At 52.7% G+C, this 14,265-nt stretch overlaps 1 protein-coding gene across 4 annotated transcripts in view; it reads left to right on the top strand.

Moving 5' to 3' along the window:
- Positions 1 to 356: 356 nt before the first annotated feature.
- Positions 357 to 14,265, top strand: part of SIPA1L2 (signal induced proliferation associated 1 like 2) — an 88,013-nt gene continuing 74,104 nt past the window's right edge. For all 4 annotated transcript variants that reach the window (XM_084868650.1, XM_084868651.1, XM_084868652.1 and 1 more), the window contains exon 1: positions 357 to 579. The gene's annotated coding sequence lies outside the window, so the exon portion shown is untranslated. The remainder of the gene's footprint in view (positions 580 to 14,265) is intronic.

Raw genomic sequence — 14,265 nt, 5'->3', positions numbered from 1 at the left:
AGGGGAGGGCGCGATGCCCCCCAGGTCCCAGCCGAGGGTCCACGTGTCCCCGTGGAGGGGCGAGGGGTCGGCTTTCCGGGGGGGCAGGCCCAGCAGGGCGGCCGCACCCCCCGCGCCCCGAGACCGCGGCCCCGCAGGGACCGCCCGCCCCGCCCGCCCCGCCGTCGGGACCCGCGCCCCGGCCGCTCCCGCAGCCCGAGCCCCGGGGGCGGACGGACGGAGCCGGCGGCCAATGGCGGGGCGGGGCGGCGGGGGCCCGCGGGCGGCGGCCAATGGGCGGCGGCGGCGGGCGGGCGGGGGCGGGGCCCGGGGCGGCGGGCGGCGCCGGGCCGGAGCCGGGGCAGAGCCGGCGGAGCGCGAGGCGGACGCGGACGGCGGCGGCGGCGGCGGCGCCTGAGGAGCAGCGCGCCCGGCCCGGCCGCCCGGCCGCCCATCGCCGATCGCAGGCCGCCAGCCCCGCGCCGCCTCCGGGGCCCGGCCGCCTCGCGCGGAGCCGGGCCGGGCCGATGGGCAGAGCGCGGCGGCGGCGGGCGGCCCGGCTGCGGCCCCGGGAGCCCCAGCGGCGGCCGCGTCTCTGAGGTGCGTGTGGAGGGGCCGGACCGGGGCCGCGGGGCCGCGGGGGCGCGGGGCCGGGCGGGCGGGGGGCTGCCCCGCGGGAGGCGCTGCCTCGGGGCGCTTCGGGGGGGCGGGGCGCTTTGGGGGGGCTCGGGCGCTGCTGGGGTGCAGCCGGGTCCAGCGGAGCCCCCCGCCGCCGCCGCCGCCGCCCGATCCTCCAAAGTTGCCCATCGATCGATCGATCGGCCGGAAGGTTATTTCCTTCCCGGGGACACGCGCACCCAGGGGGGCCTCCTCGGGGTGCCCGGCGCCCCGGGGTGACTGACCTCCGAGGGGGGCCCGGGCGGGCGGGCGGGGCTGTTGCCGAACTTGCGGGGAGCCGGTTCCAGAGCCCCCGCCGCGCCGGCACCCCCTCTTTCCCTCTCCCGGTCCCCCCTTTTGCGGGACCCCGAGGCCCCGAGTGGCCGGCGATCCCCCTCGGACACGGCGCGACCTTCCTCCGGAGCCGGACGCCCCTCCGCCCCCCTCCACCCCGGGGCGCCGGGATCGTGGGTCCCCGGCGATCTGTATGCGAGCGAGTTTGGCCGGGTCCTGGGAGTGTCCCCGAGGGCACCCCCCCCACACACACCCCAAAATAATAATGCATTTGCAAAAAAAAAAAAAAAAATTAATGCATTTGCAAAAAAAAAAAAAAAATTAATGCATTTGCAAAAAAAAAAAAAAAATTAATGCATTTGCAACCGAGCTGCAAAGCCCGAGGATGACGATGAAGATCCGTGTCGGTGCATCCTCCTCCGGGCAGCCCGGGCTCCGCGGGCGGGACCACAAGTTGGCATCGCCCCGTCACCCCCCCTGGGAGGGATTTGTCATCATTAACCGGCTCCGGTTCAATGGATCCGAATCCCATGAATCCGAATCGGGCCCGGACGCCCGCCCTCCCTCCCTCCCGGCGGCGGAGAGCTTGCAAGCTGCAGACCTCAAGTGCAGACCTCAAGTGCGCCGGGCACGGAACCCCGGCCGCCCAACAGGATCGGGGTCAACACGGAACACGGGAAAGGGATTTTGGGATTCTGCGTCAGGTGTTAGACTTGGTTTTGAAACGGGTGGCTTATTCATTTGTTTTTTGTTTTTGTTAAAAAACAAAGAGGCTCCGGGATCATCCTTCCTAGGGTCGCTCCAGTGAAGTTGCAAATAGTCGCTCAGATAAGCTCTTTTCTGCCTCTTTTGTCTGCAGCGTTTCATTGCTGAGTGTTAACACTAGATGGCTTTCTTATGACAGGCGTGGAGGCACTGGGCTTTTAGACTCTAGGCAATCCGTTTTGTGTGTGTGTGTGTGTGTGTGGTTATTTTTTCCCCTTCTCCAGTTTTACAATTAGTAATGGGGGGAAGGGGACTCCCAATAGTGTCACTTTCTTGGAACCGCTTGACTTCCCTCGAAAACCGTTACTTCCCTCGAAAACCGGTATTTATGTAGATAACTCAGAAGGGGCCTCTGATGTGGGCCTTCCCAAAGATGAACGCTAAGGGACAACTTGGGGACTGTCTCTTAGTCAGTGGCTCGGTTTGGAGAAATTCAGGGTTCTCCGGTGAGAGCTGTCATTCTGTCCCAACGGTTCCGCTTGGGTTGACCCCTGGAGGTCAGAGTTCACTGCTTGATTTGGAGAGGAAGCCGAGAATTGGTTTCTGGGAAGGTAGGATCCTTCTTCTTTTTCTTTTAAAAAAAATATATTTTATTGATTTTTTTTTTTTACAGAGAGGAAGAGAGAGAGATAGTTAGAAACATCGATGAGAGAGAAGCATCCATCAGCTGCCTCCTGCACACCTCCCACTGGGGATGTGCCCGCAACCAAGGCACATGCCCTTGACCGGAATTGAACCCGGGACCCTTCAGTCTGCAGGCCGACGCGCTATCCACTGAGCCAAACCGGTTTTGGCTTCGTTTTTTTTTTTTTTCTCCTAAAGCAAGACCAACAGCAGCCTGCCCAGATCTTGCCTAGGTAGGCAAACTGGAGAGATAGTTTGTATGTATGTCAAGCTGGGGAGATACTTTGCAATTATCTGGGTAGCTGTCACTTATTGTGTGTCTCGCTCAGCTTAAAATATAACATGTTGAATTTGTTCGTTCTAAATCAGAGCGTATTCATAAATAGCTGAAGGGGGGGGGGGAAAGAACTCTCTAGCAAACATCTGGGAAATGAAATCAGAAACAGCTTTTATCAGTACCCGCATGCTACCTATAGGTGGGGTGGCGCCAGCTCCGATACCAAGTGGTATGAGCATTTGGTCCAGCAAAGAAAGCAGGAGATAAATTGCAGGTATGAGGAGAAGCTGTTGATTTTTTTCCAGCTGGCCTAAGTGTATATATATTTTTTTAATTTAAAAAAATATATTTTATTGATTTTTTACAGAGAGGAAGAGAGAGGGATAGAAAGCTAGAAACATCGATGAGAGAGAATCATCGATCAGCTGCCTCTTGCACACCCCCTCCCGGGGATGTGCCCGCAACCAAGGTCCATGCCCTTGACGGGAATTGAACCTGGGACCTTTCAGTCTGCAGGCTGACGCTCAATCCACTGAGCCAAACCGGTGTATATTTTTCATCAAATGCTTTTTAAACATATATATATTTCAGAGAGTAAGGGAGAGGTGGAGAAACATCAATGATGAGAGAGAATCATTGATCGGCTGCCTCCTGCACGCCCTATGCTGAGAATCCAGCCCGCAGTCAAACTGTGACCTCCTGGTTCATAGGTCAACGCTCCACTACTGAGCTCTGGGCTCAAATTCTTCTGTTTTAATATTCTAGCCTTTTTCGGAGAGCTTTACTTGTATGGGATGGAGTAGGGGTATTATTGGGACATCGTGATTGGGCAGTCAGAGCTGTGTAATATGGGTTTGTCAGCCCCTTGGCCCCCCACCCCCCACCCCCAACCCAACACCCCTGGACTAAAATGGTATTTTGAAGAATTTTTGATACCTGAACTCAGTGCAACACCTGTCTGCCCTGGGATATTTTTTTTTTTTTTTTTTTTTTTTTTTTTTTTTTTTTGCCTGAAGGGCAATTGTCTGGTAACTGAAGCTGGTTTCCAAAGTGTTCTGCTTGGTCATCAAAAGTAGCTTCAAAGGGGTTGCATATTTTCTGCATACTTTGCAAAGCGCTCTGTTTATAGCCATCCACCCCCCACCCCCCCTTTCCCTCCACCTCCCCCCTCACACACACTGGTCTCTGCAAGGTTGTTTTTCTGTTTGTTTTTAGTCTGGGAAAGACATCCAGTCTTTGAATGTTAGGATTTAGGAGGACAAATCCTTCCAAAGACATACTGAATGGGAAGAAAACTCAGGCATTGTTAACCGAAAAGCAAAGTGCCCCCCCCCCCCCCATCCCGCCCCCTGGCCCCGTCTGTTTGAACTTGAATTATAAAAAGGCAGTGCAACCCTAAAGAATACAGGAACCCCTATTCCCGATTTCTGCTTCTATTTCTGTGCCTCCTTCCTCTGCAGGGGGTGGGATAGAGAGAGCAGTGGGCACCAGGGACAAGGAATACCCGTTTGCCGGTGGCAGCTGAGTCTGGATGGAGTCTCTTTAACATTTAAAGTAGACGTCTCAGAGTCATGCACGTGACTGCTGATTGAGACAGGATGCATTTTCCATGACGGGATCTTTCCTTCTTGGCCTTACACGTGGTCCGTTTTGTATGTGGACCTTCATGAGAGGTGGTCGCTTGCTTGGTTTACCTGGAAGTCAGTGATTCAGAAATAGCTTTTCTGTTCCAATCCTTTAAAAAAAAAAAAAAATCTGATTTCTCTTAAAGAAAGGAGAAGCGTGTGGTAGGCATTTAAATGCTTCACACTGGAGAGAAATTGTTTTGATACTTTCTGAACGTGGCTCACAGAGGTCTCACGTGGGTTGTAACCCAGTTTCTTGCTTCTGGATGTTCCTGCATGACGTTGGGTAGCCGAGTTCCGTGACGGAAAACGAGAAAAAGGTGCAGTCGAGGAAGTTATGTCGAGTCCTAGGCCTCAGGGTTGTACCACAGAGAGCAAATGTAGCACAGAGATCATCCTGTTTGTCAGTATTTGACGGTCCTGCACGGAACAGTAGCAACAGCGATTGCTATCTACCGCCCATGCATGTCATGGAGATGTTTTGCCACCGAATGGAAATGAGAGGCTAAAAGGTCTTCCCTTCGCCCCAGCCGGTGTGGCTCAGTGGATAGAGCGTCGACCTGCGGACTGAAGGGTCCCGGGTTCGATTCCGGTCAAGGGCATGTGCATTGGTTGCGGGCACATCCCCAGTAGGAGGTGTGCAGGAGGCAGCTGATCATTGTTTCTAACTCTCTATCCCTCTCCCTTCCTCTCTGTAAAAAAAAAAAAAAATCAATAAAATATATATATTTTTTTTTTTAAAAAAGAGAAAGTAGTCCAAAAGTAGGCTAATTGGTTGCCTTTTAAGAAGGTTTCCGACTGATGCTGAGGGCAGAGTGGCCTGTGGGGGAGGGAGAGGCGTGTCTTGAAGGTTCTCTCAGCCTGTCTGATCGGTCAGCGCACAGGACACAGATCCGATGAACGAGGGAAAAATAATAACAGAACGGAATTACACACGTACCCGGGGGAACCCCGGGTGTGCGGGGGAGTCCGAGACGGAAAGGGAAAGTGGGGGACACGTGGCATGGTGAGCTCAGGGTGAGGCGCGGCGGCGTGGGATGGCCCATGGGAGCAAGGTCACTCTCAGGACGGTAGGAACAGGTTCCCAGTAATTAGAAGCCGGCCCTGCCCTCTCCACGGGCCATAAAAAGTGATTTCTGGCGATAACGCTCACTCTGGGCCAGGCCCCTAATTTAAATTCTCCAAGGGCGAGGCTGAGGCCTCTCTGGAGCCTGCGGGGGAAGTCTCCTTTGCTGTATTCAGCTCCGAATAACCCCGATAACCCGCATGCAGAGGGGGCAGCGTGGTGGGGATGCTGTGTCTTCTCGCGATGCTTCGGTCCCCGATGGGTTCCCTGTTGAGCGGGGGCATGCTCACGTGGCTCAGGCTTAGCTCTTGCATCGACGTTTCTGAGGACTAAGGGTAAGAAAGTCTTTTGGTTCTTCGTTCAAATGCTGCTGTGTCACGTGTGTGATTGCCTTCATCCCAGGAACAGTTGTTTCTCTGTAGTTCAGTTTCTGAACTTGTTTCAGGGTGCAACCTCGGTATATAAAAGCACCCAGCTCAGCACCCATGCATGGATGTCTGTGTCCGTACCTTTGCTCGTGTCCGTGGACAATGTATTTCATATATGTCTGTGTAGAACTCTGCCATGCTAAAATGCGGGTGTTATAAAACATAGCATTAGAAGTTTTAAGAAGGGTGGTATTTTGTGTGGCTCAGCTGCTGGTTGGGTGTGGTCCTGTGCCCTGAGGGGTTGCCCGTGGTTCGATCCCCAGTGGGGCGCATGCGGGAAGTGGCTGATGGGTGTGCATCTCACATCGACGTTTCTCTCTCTCACTCCCTCTCCCTTGACAAAAAAAAAAAAAAAAAAAAAAATCAGTGAACTATTAAATCAATCAATCAATCAATCAGTCAATCAACAAACAGAAATCGGAGATTTTCCTTTTGGGCCTCAAGGGCACCTGAGTTACCCTTTGAAATGTGCGGGCCCAGCCTGAGTCCCGTGTTCTTCCACCCTCTCTGGTGGGCCTTCCTGGCTACCTGGGGGCAATGTCTGGGCTCCTGGGCGATTTGGGGTGGGGTGGGGGGGCTGGTAAGGGAGGCTTCGGACATGCTCTCCCCTTAAGGGGCCCAGCACTTACTGTGTGTATTCTTTCCCCGAGGACGTTACTGTGCTGGCCCGATCTCTTCCAGAACTGGTTGTGGGCTGCTTAGTTTGAGGTTTCATTCTGGGGCGGGGAGGGGTGGGTAATGGAATCGGGGATGCTATTCTTGGAATGTTCCTGGTTGAACTCAGCTGTGGAGGAAGCGCTGTGCTATCCTACAGAGCCGACACCAGACCCAGACACAACTGATCATTTATTTGCTCGTCCAGAAACTTCTCAAAGGAAAGGACAGCCTGGCCGACATGGCTCAGTGGTTGAGCGTCGACCTATGGACCAGGAGGTCACGGTTTGATTCCCGGTCAGGGCTTGACCCCCCCCCCCCCTCCCAGTGTGGGGTGTGCAGGAGGCAGCCGACCCATGATTCTCATCACTGATATTTCTGTCTCTTTCTTTCCTCTCCCTTCCTCTCTAATATCAATAAAGACATGTTAAAAAAAATGTAAAAAAGTTAACTACAACTTGGAACATACAAACTGATAGTATAGTTCTGCTTGTGTGTCATTGGCCAGAACTGGAGCTCACAGCCTCCCGCATTGTGAGGGAGGTATGGGGGTCCCCGCTCCTCTGTGCACCTCAGCTGCGAGCTAACCCAGCGCCCCAGCCTGCTCCGAATGCTCCCCTCCCCCGAGAGGGCCTGAGTCTGACCCATCGCACTCACCATGGCCCGGCTCTCTAGTGCATATTGATCTCGCGTGTTTACCTTCTGCCTCTCCTCAAGGGGATGAGGCCGTCTGGACAGGGATGTTTCTGGTTTACGGCTGCTCCCTGCTCTCCGGCGGTTCTGGCCACAGACAGGCTCTTAGCAAACAAATATTTGTTTAAGGATGATTGAGAGCCGTGGTTTGCACACGAGAGAGCCATGTAGCTTGGCTTTCGTTGACCTCAGTCGTGTCGCTTTAAAGTTCTGTCTCTGTTGAGGATCTAACTCGAGGACCTTTTATACCTCGTGTTGGGTCTTTTCTGGGTTATTTGAAATGACCTGGGAGACAGTTCTGCTGAAGGGAACGGCAGAGATCCCCGGGTTCCTGGTTTCATCAGAACCAGGTGGATGGATCCCTGAGCGGAAGTAGGGAGACTGGGTGCCCGGAGCAGAAGGGGGACCTTGCTTTCACAGGAAGGTGTGGACTGCACCTTCGCAGCTTCCAAAGTCTGGTCCCAACTGACAACCGCTGCCCTGTTGGAATCAGGAACCGAAAAGCACAGGTGTGGGCTCTTAATCCAGGCACCTGTCAATGATTACCTGGCGTTCACCTCCCAGCCCATACGCTGCGATCATTTCTGCAGGAAATGATGGTGCATCGTGGAACTCCATCGAGTCTGTGCTTTCAAGGACAGCAAAGGACATTAGAACATTACTGATGCCTTAAATAGTGCAGGTGCTCAGTACACCGTAGCTTTCGTCTTGCAGACAGAAGTCTTTCATTCTTGCTATCCTGTCATCCAATTCCTACGTTATGTGAATGTAAGGGAATTCCACTGTAACTCCTATTTGTTGGGACCTGGGCACTAAGGAATGCTATGCTGAAAGCTGTAGGGAAGGCTGAGACAGTAGCCTAAATAACATTAACATCGCCTACTTGCTTAAGAGCTGTTGTAAGCCATTTTCATGGAATAGTTGATCTCTTTTTCCTGTGTAAAAAGTTGTAAGCGATGAGAAGAGTAAGGGGGACTTAGGAACGGAATAAAGAACGTGGGAGAGAGATTTCTCAAGGTAGATTTAAAAACAGCCTTTGTGCTGACTTCCATGGATGCTCTTACAAGAGAGAGCCTTCTAAGGCTGGTGGGATGACCCCTCTACGGATGCAGAAGTGAAGTTCAGTGAGAAAGACCACGTGGTTTTCCGAATCTCAGTTCTCCAGGCTCCTTCCTCTGGCCCTCAGCTGCCTGGTGAGGCATGCGTGGTCTCCCTGAGTCACGAAAGGGATGAATGAAAGGAGAGAGCGAGAAGGCGGGAGGAGAAGGTGCCAGCATGTGGGAGGGGTGGCCTTACCCAGCCAACTGCCCCGACGGGCACGGCCGCCCAGGGTTGTCCTGCCTGTCCGTGGGCCGGCTGCCACCCGTGGGAAATGCTGTCCTTTGCAGCCAGGTGGCCGGCCTGCTGGTTGACTCAGTTATCGGTTCTTCCGTGGGGAGCCTGTGGTGGCGCAGGGAACATTCCTGTAGCTCCCGAGTCCTTGACAAGATCAGGGCACATGCCCAGGTTGCGGGCTCAATCCCCAGGATTGAGCATGCAGGAGGCAGCTGATCAGTGATTTTTATCATTCATATTTCTGTCTTCCTCCATCAATAATATATATATGAAAAAAAAGTAATCAAAAGGGTTCGTTAGCCAGAGTACTTAACTCACCCAAAGAACAAGTGCTTGTGCCCTAACCGGTGTGGCTCAGTGGATAGAGCGTCGGCCTGCAGACTGAAGGGTCCCAGGTTCGATTCCGTTCGAGGGCATGTGCCTTGGTTGTGGGCACATCCCCAGTGGGAGGTGTGCAGGAGGCAGCTGATGGATGTTTCTCTCTCATCGATGTTTCTGACTCTCTATCCCTCTCTGTAAAAAAAATTCAATAAAACATAAAAAAAGAAAAAGAAGTGCTTGTCACACATACACACACACACACACACACACACACACACACCCCGCCCCTTGCAGGTGCAGCCCATCAGGCCTTTGCTGGCCCGGCAGTGAGCTGTAAAACCTCCGCAGGCAGCGGGATGGGATGGGAACAGCCCCTGACCTGCTCTGCTGGCGCTGCTCCAGGAGGCCGTGTCCCCGGTGGAGTCAGTGGGCGACCAGCTTAACGCTGGCGGCGGGCCATGGGGAGGCTCTGATGCAGGCGGGGCCATAACTGCTCTGCTAATTTTAGGGCCGGCAGATCTGGGCGATGTCTGATGGCTGAGAGCGTCTGGGTCTGGGGAGCTCTCTGACCGCCTCCCAGCCCGGCCCCGGGCGCTCGGCCCCCCTCCCGCAGGACCGGGGGGCACTGGCTGTGTGCCTGGGTGGGAGGCACGGCCCCAGGATGGTCCCAGGGGACTCGGCCTTTACCCTTCCTGTTTCCTTGTCACTCCATCGGCAGGGTCCCGCCCCGCGAGGCCTTCCCACGCCGCAGCACCTGGGAGGCGTGGTGGGACGGAGCGTGTGACTCGGGCTCCAGGCTGCGGAGCCGCTGAGCCAGAGCGTGTGCTTGTTTTCTGAGCTGCCCTGCCAGCCTCCGCCACTTTCAAACGGAGCTCTCACCTCCTCTCCTGGGAGGCCAGACCTGAGGGGAGAGGCGCTGACTGGTTCCCAAGCTCCTGGGAGCAGGGAAGCAGGGTTTCCTTGCTGTTGCAGAAGATGGAGTGGCCCGAGGCCCATGGGGGGGGGGGCAGGGAGGAGGCTCCGGTCTGAAACGAGGCTCTCTCTTTCACCCCTGGCATCCAGAGGTTCCCAAGTGAGTCGGGGCGCCCCAGGGGGGGAGGCCCCTGCGGGCAGGGACCTCGTCACCTCCTCGCTGTCCTCCCGTCCCCAGGAAGCGTCTGGCGCAGTCAGCAGATTCACCAGCTGCAGCCTAGCAGGCCTCCGAGGCACCTCCCAGTCCCCCTGCAGTCAGATCTCACTGCAGATTCAGAAATGTTTCCACAGCGAGGCCCTGTGGGCTGGGGCGCTGCTCCCCGGGGGAGGGGGGGGGGGGGGGCTCACTTTCCAGGTCCTGTAAGGGGCCTGGCGGGCGGATGGCCCAGTGGCCGGTGTGTTAGCAAAAGACTCCGGTGTCGGCGAGACCCCGGGCGGATGGGTACCAATGCCCTTAGGGAATATCTTTCCATTGATTTTTAGTGAGAGTGGAAGAGAGAGGGAAAAACAGAGAAGACACATCGATGGGAGAGAGACAATTAATCGGTTGCCTCCTGCACTTGCCCTGACCAGGGCCCCGGGCCAGGGCAGAGCCTGCCACCGAGGTACCTGCCCTTGACGGGAATCGAACTCGGGACCCTTTGGTCCGCAGGCCGACACTATGTCCACTGAACCAAACTGGCTAGGGCAGAATTTCGAATGTTCTAGAAACCCACCTGGAAGTGGTTTTCCCACAGCCTCGCCCACCCAGGGTGTCTGTTATTGTTGGACTTGGAATAAAGGCTGGGTGTGGGCGAGTCATCCTGCTGGCCTCTGGTCCTTCAGGTGCTGGGTGTGTGCTCTGGATTCAAAAGCATTGGCGCCCGGCCGGCAGGGCTCAGTGGTTGAGTGTCGACCCCAGGAACGAGGAGGTCCCGGGTTCGATTCCCGGTCAGGGCACGTGCCTGGGTTGTCAGTTTGATCCCCCAGTGTGGGGTGTGCAGGAGGCAGCTGATCTGTGATTCTCTCCCGTTATTGATGTTTCTATCTCTCCCTCTCCCTTCCTCTCGGAAAACAAAAAAATACATTAAAAAAGTAAAAAGGCACTTGGCCCCTAAAAGTTCATACTCTGTGCTCCCTGAATGCAAGTGTGAACCACGTTGACCTGCATCTAGAATTTTCTGCCCTCGTGTCTTTTTGGTGCTGGAACATAACTGGCTGGTTTCTAAAAGCCTGACCCTCCTGACCTTGGCTTTGCAGTTGTCTTGCTCTCCGGTTCAGAGTTCTTAGTCCTTGCTGCCCTCTTCTGAAGGTTTAGATTCCAGCTGATGTCCAGAACTGCTGGGAGACAAGTCCGAGTTGCAGAGACAGTCCGTGTAGAACCTTGCTAACCTTGACTCCATAGCAGAAGTGGGGGCTTGCTGGAGGCCACCTGGGCATGCTTTTGAATTCTTGAGGCATTGTGAAGTTCATCTTGTCAGTAGTATTTTTTTTTAAAGTATTTCATTAACAAAACCACAAACTAAGCAAGGGTTTTGCTTCCTGACACCTTCTGTAGTTCTGAGTTTACTTACTTTGGGTGTGCATACTCTCGGTGCTAAAGGTAACGCAAAATCAAAACGCCCCACCCTCGCCGAGTTGGTTCAGTGGATAAGGCACTAGCCCTTGGACTGAAGGGTCCTGGGTTCGATTCTGGTCAAGGTCATGTACCTCCCTCCACTGCAGGCCCAAGTGGGGCGCGTAGGATACAACCATCAACGTGTCTCTCCCACATCAATGTTTCTCTCTCTTTGTCTCACTCCCTTTCCCTTCCCCTCTCTCTAAAAGTCCATCAAAATTTATCCTCGGCGAGGATTAGCAGCAACAAAGCCCAATCTTTCAGTGTTAGCTTTACCACAGAACATGACTCTCCTGTGCATAATCACAAGAAACGTAGGAAGAAAGACCGGCACTTTAAGAAGTGTGCAGGCAGCTCTCAGACATTGTGCGGGTAGGAGATTAGCAGAATGAGTCACCTTCACACACGTAGCTTTCTGTTGTTCTGGGCATGAAAGAGCAGCTCCCCATATTACACGCTAATAGCGCCGTCTGAACAAACGCCATGTGTGGCCCGCAGGATTCTCAGGTCGAAGTGATATGAACTCACCTAGTCAGGCTCCGGGGGCGCACATTGCTGTTTTGCAGGGGCTAACGCCCATCGCAATCGTCTGTGTCTTCTGTTTGGTTCGGCGCTAGAAAGGGAAGCAGGCGCTTTAAACACCCTCTCTCCAGTTCGTTGTGTTCATTTTAAACTTTTATCAGAAAGAACCCAGTGATGTCATTCGGAGTTTATCTTTGATCTGCCGGCTAACCATTTATTCTGTAACGTCATCGCGTATTCGTCTTCTGATGAACAAAGGGGGTCTGGAATGTGTGTACTTCTGTGTCACCGTTGACAACTGCCCATAAAACATCACAGCCCTGAAGGGCATGATGGGCCCTGAGTCACCGACAGATCCAGTTCCGATCCAGTTCAGCGGCTGCCAAACCGGTCTCCCCGGTTTCACCGGGGATGAGGATCCTGCTCCCCAGCTTTCACTGAAAGGCGGTGAACATTGTGGAATACAGACCCTTCAAAAAAACATTTTTTTTTTCTTAGCAGCTGGCGTGTTTTTATAAAAAAACATTTTTTTGTTTTTTGGTATTGATTTCAGAGAGGAAGGGAGAAGGAGGTAGAAACATTGACAATGAGAGGGAATCATGGATCAGCTGCCTCCTGCACGCCCCACACTGGAGATCGAGCCGGCAACTGGGCATGGGCCTTGACCGGGAATCGAACCTTGACCTCCTGGTTCATAGGTTGATGCTCAACCACTGAGCAACACCAGCTGGGCTGTTTTCTGTTATGTCAATCTTGCAGGTGGTCAGTTGTCCACTCAGTTGTCCCCCTCCCCCCTGACATTGGGGCTCTTGTGAGAATTGCCTTCAGGTTCTCTGTAGGGAAGGATGGGTGTGGGTGGGAAGTGGGGACATGACCAGCTGACCCTACCCCTGTCCCTGCACACTTTACACCATGCAGCGGGGTCAAAGGCTAATAGACGGGAGGGGAAAGAGAGGGTCAAGTGCTTTTCTAACCTCTGCACCGGCACTCCACGCCTTCCGGGTTAAGCTCTCTGGGTTTTAATAAAGGAGAAGGTTAGTAATTGTGCGGGGAGTTGGGGTGAGGCATTCACCCCAGAGAAATGATCACATTTGGCCCAAAAGATGTGTGCATGTGTGAGCGTGCAGTATTAATTATAATGTGGGAAACTGGAAAAAAATATTGGCAGTAAGATATTAAATTACGATTCTCCATATGATCAAGTCATTTAAGTCAATTAAGTGTCTTGTTTTATAAGGCCATTTAATGACAGTGGGAAGTGTTCACAGAATATTAAATGAAGACATTTTCTCACTAAGTAGTATATATAATAGATCCCAATTTCACGGGGGAATTAAGCATGCGTATGCATCCACGGAACAGGGCTGCAGCGAAAAATTACAGTGGTTATTGCTTGCGGTTGTGTTATGTGTAATTACCATTTTCTTTCCTTTCTGCGTTTCTTTCACTGTGTTTTTAAAATGAACGTATTCATTCTGTGGTAGGGAAAGGGTGGCATTAAAATATTTGAATTAGATGACTGAGTTTTATATATCCTTTCAATACTGTCAGCCTGACCCGGTCCGGTGGCTCGGTTGGTTGGAGCGATGTCTGTACATCAGAAGGTTGAGGGTTCGATTTCTGATCAGGGCACATGCTTGGGTTTGAGGTTTGATCCCCAGTTGGGGCATGTACGGGAGGTAACCGATCTATGTTTCTCTCTCACCCAATGTTTCCGTCTCCCTCTCCCTTCTTCTCTCTCTAAAAATCAATAAAAACTCTTAAGTCTGTTTCAGTATAGTTTCCTGGCTCAATATAGTTTAGATTATTTTATTTTATTATGTAATCTTCCTGATTTGTTCTTTTAATTATACTTAACAGAAGTTTTCAAGGCAAGTAATTAGCAAACATATGTTAGGTACCTATCATGTCTGATAAATAAGTTTTCGGTACATGTTCTTTACCATGAAAGCATTTATAATCAAAGCTAGTTGTCATGCAGGTAGAACTCCTTTGAAAATTATTTGCCGGTCTTGAATGTTAGATTTTAAACACTATAATTTTTTTAACCTTTTAACTTTCAAACTTGTTACATAGGGAAAATACATATACATTTATCATTGAATTTCCAGGGAATTAATTTTTTAAAATATATTTTTATTGATTTCAGAGAGGGAGGGACAGGGAGAGAGAGAGAGAAACATCAATGATGAGAGAGAATCATGGATCAGCTGGCTCCTGCACGCCCCCTACTGGGGATTGAGTCCGCAACCGAAGCATGTGCCCTGACCGGGAATCGAACCCTGACCTCCTGGTTCATAGGTCAACATTCAACCACTGAGCCATGCCAGCTGGCCAGGAATTTATTCTTTATTATTAATCTAACTTATTGGTACAGCACTGAATGGCTTCCTCTTAAATACATTATTTTATTTAATCTTCACAGCTACCAATCCTTTACTGTGGGGTCATCTTTC

The sequence above is a fragment of the Pipistrellus hanaki genome (genome assembly GCF_964339955.1).
Source record: "Pipistrellus hanaki genome assembly, chromosome: 20".
Classification (NCBI taxonomy): Eukaryota; Metazoa; Chordata; class Mammalia; order Chiroptera; family Vespertilionidae; genus Pipistrellus; species Pipistrellus hanaki.
This window is presented reverse-complemented; position numbering and strand designations above follow the sequence as displayed.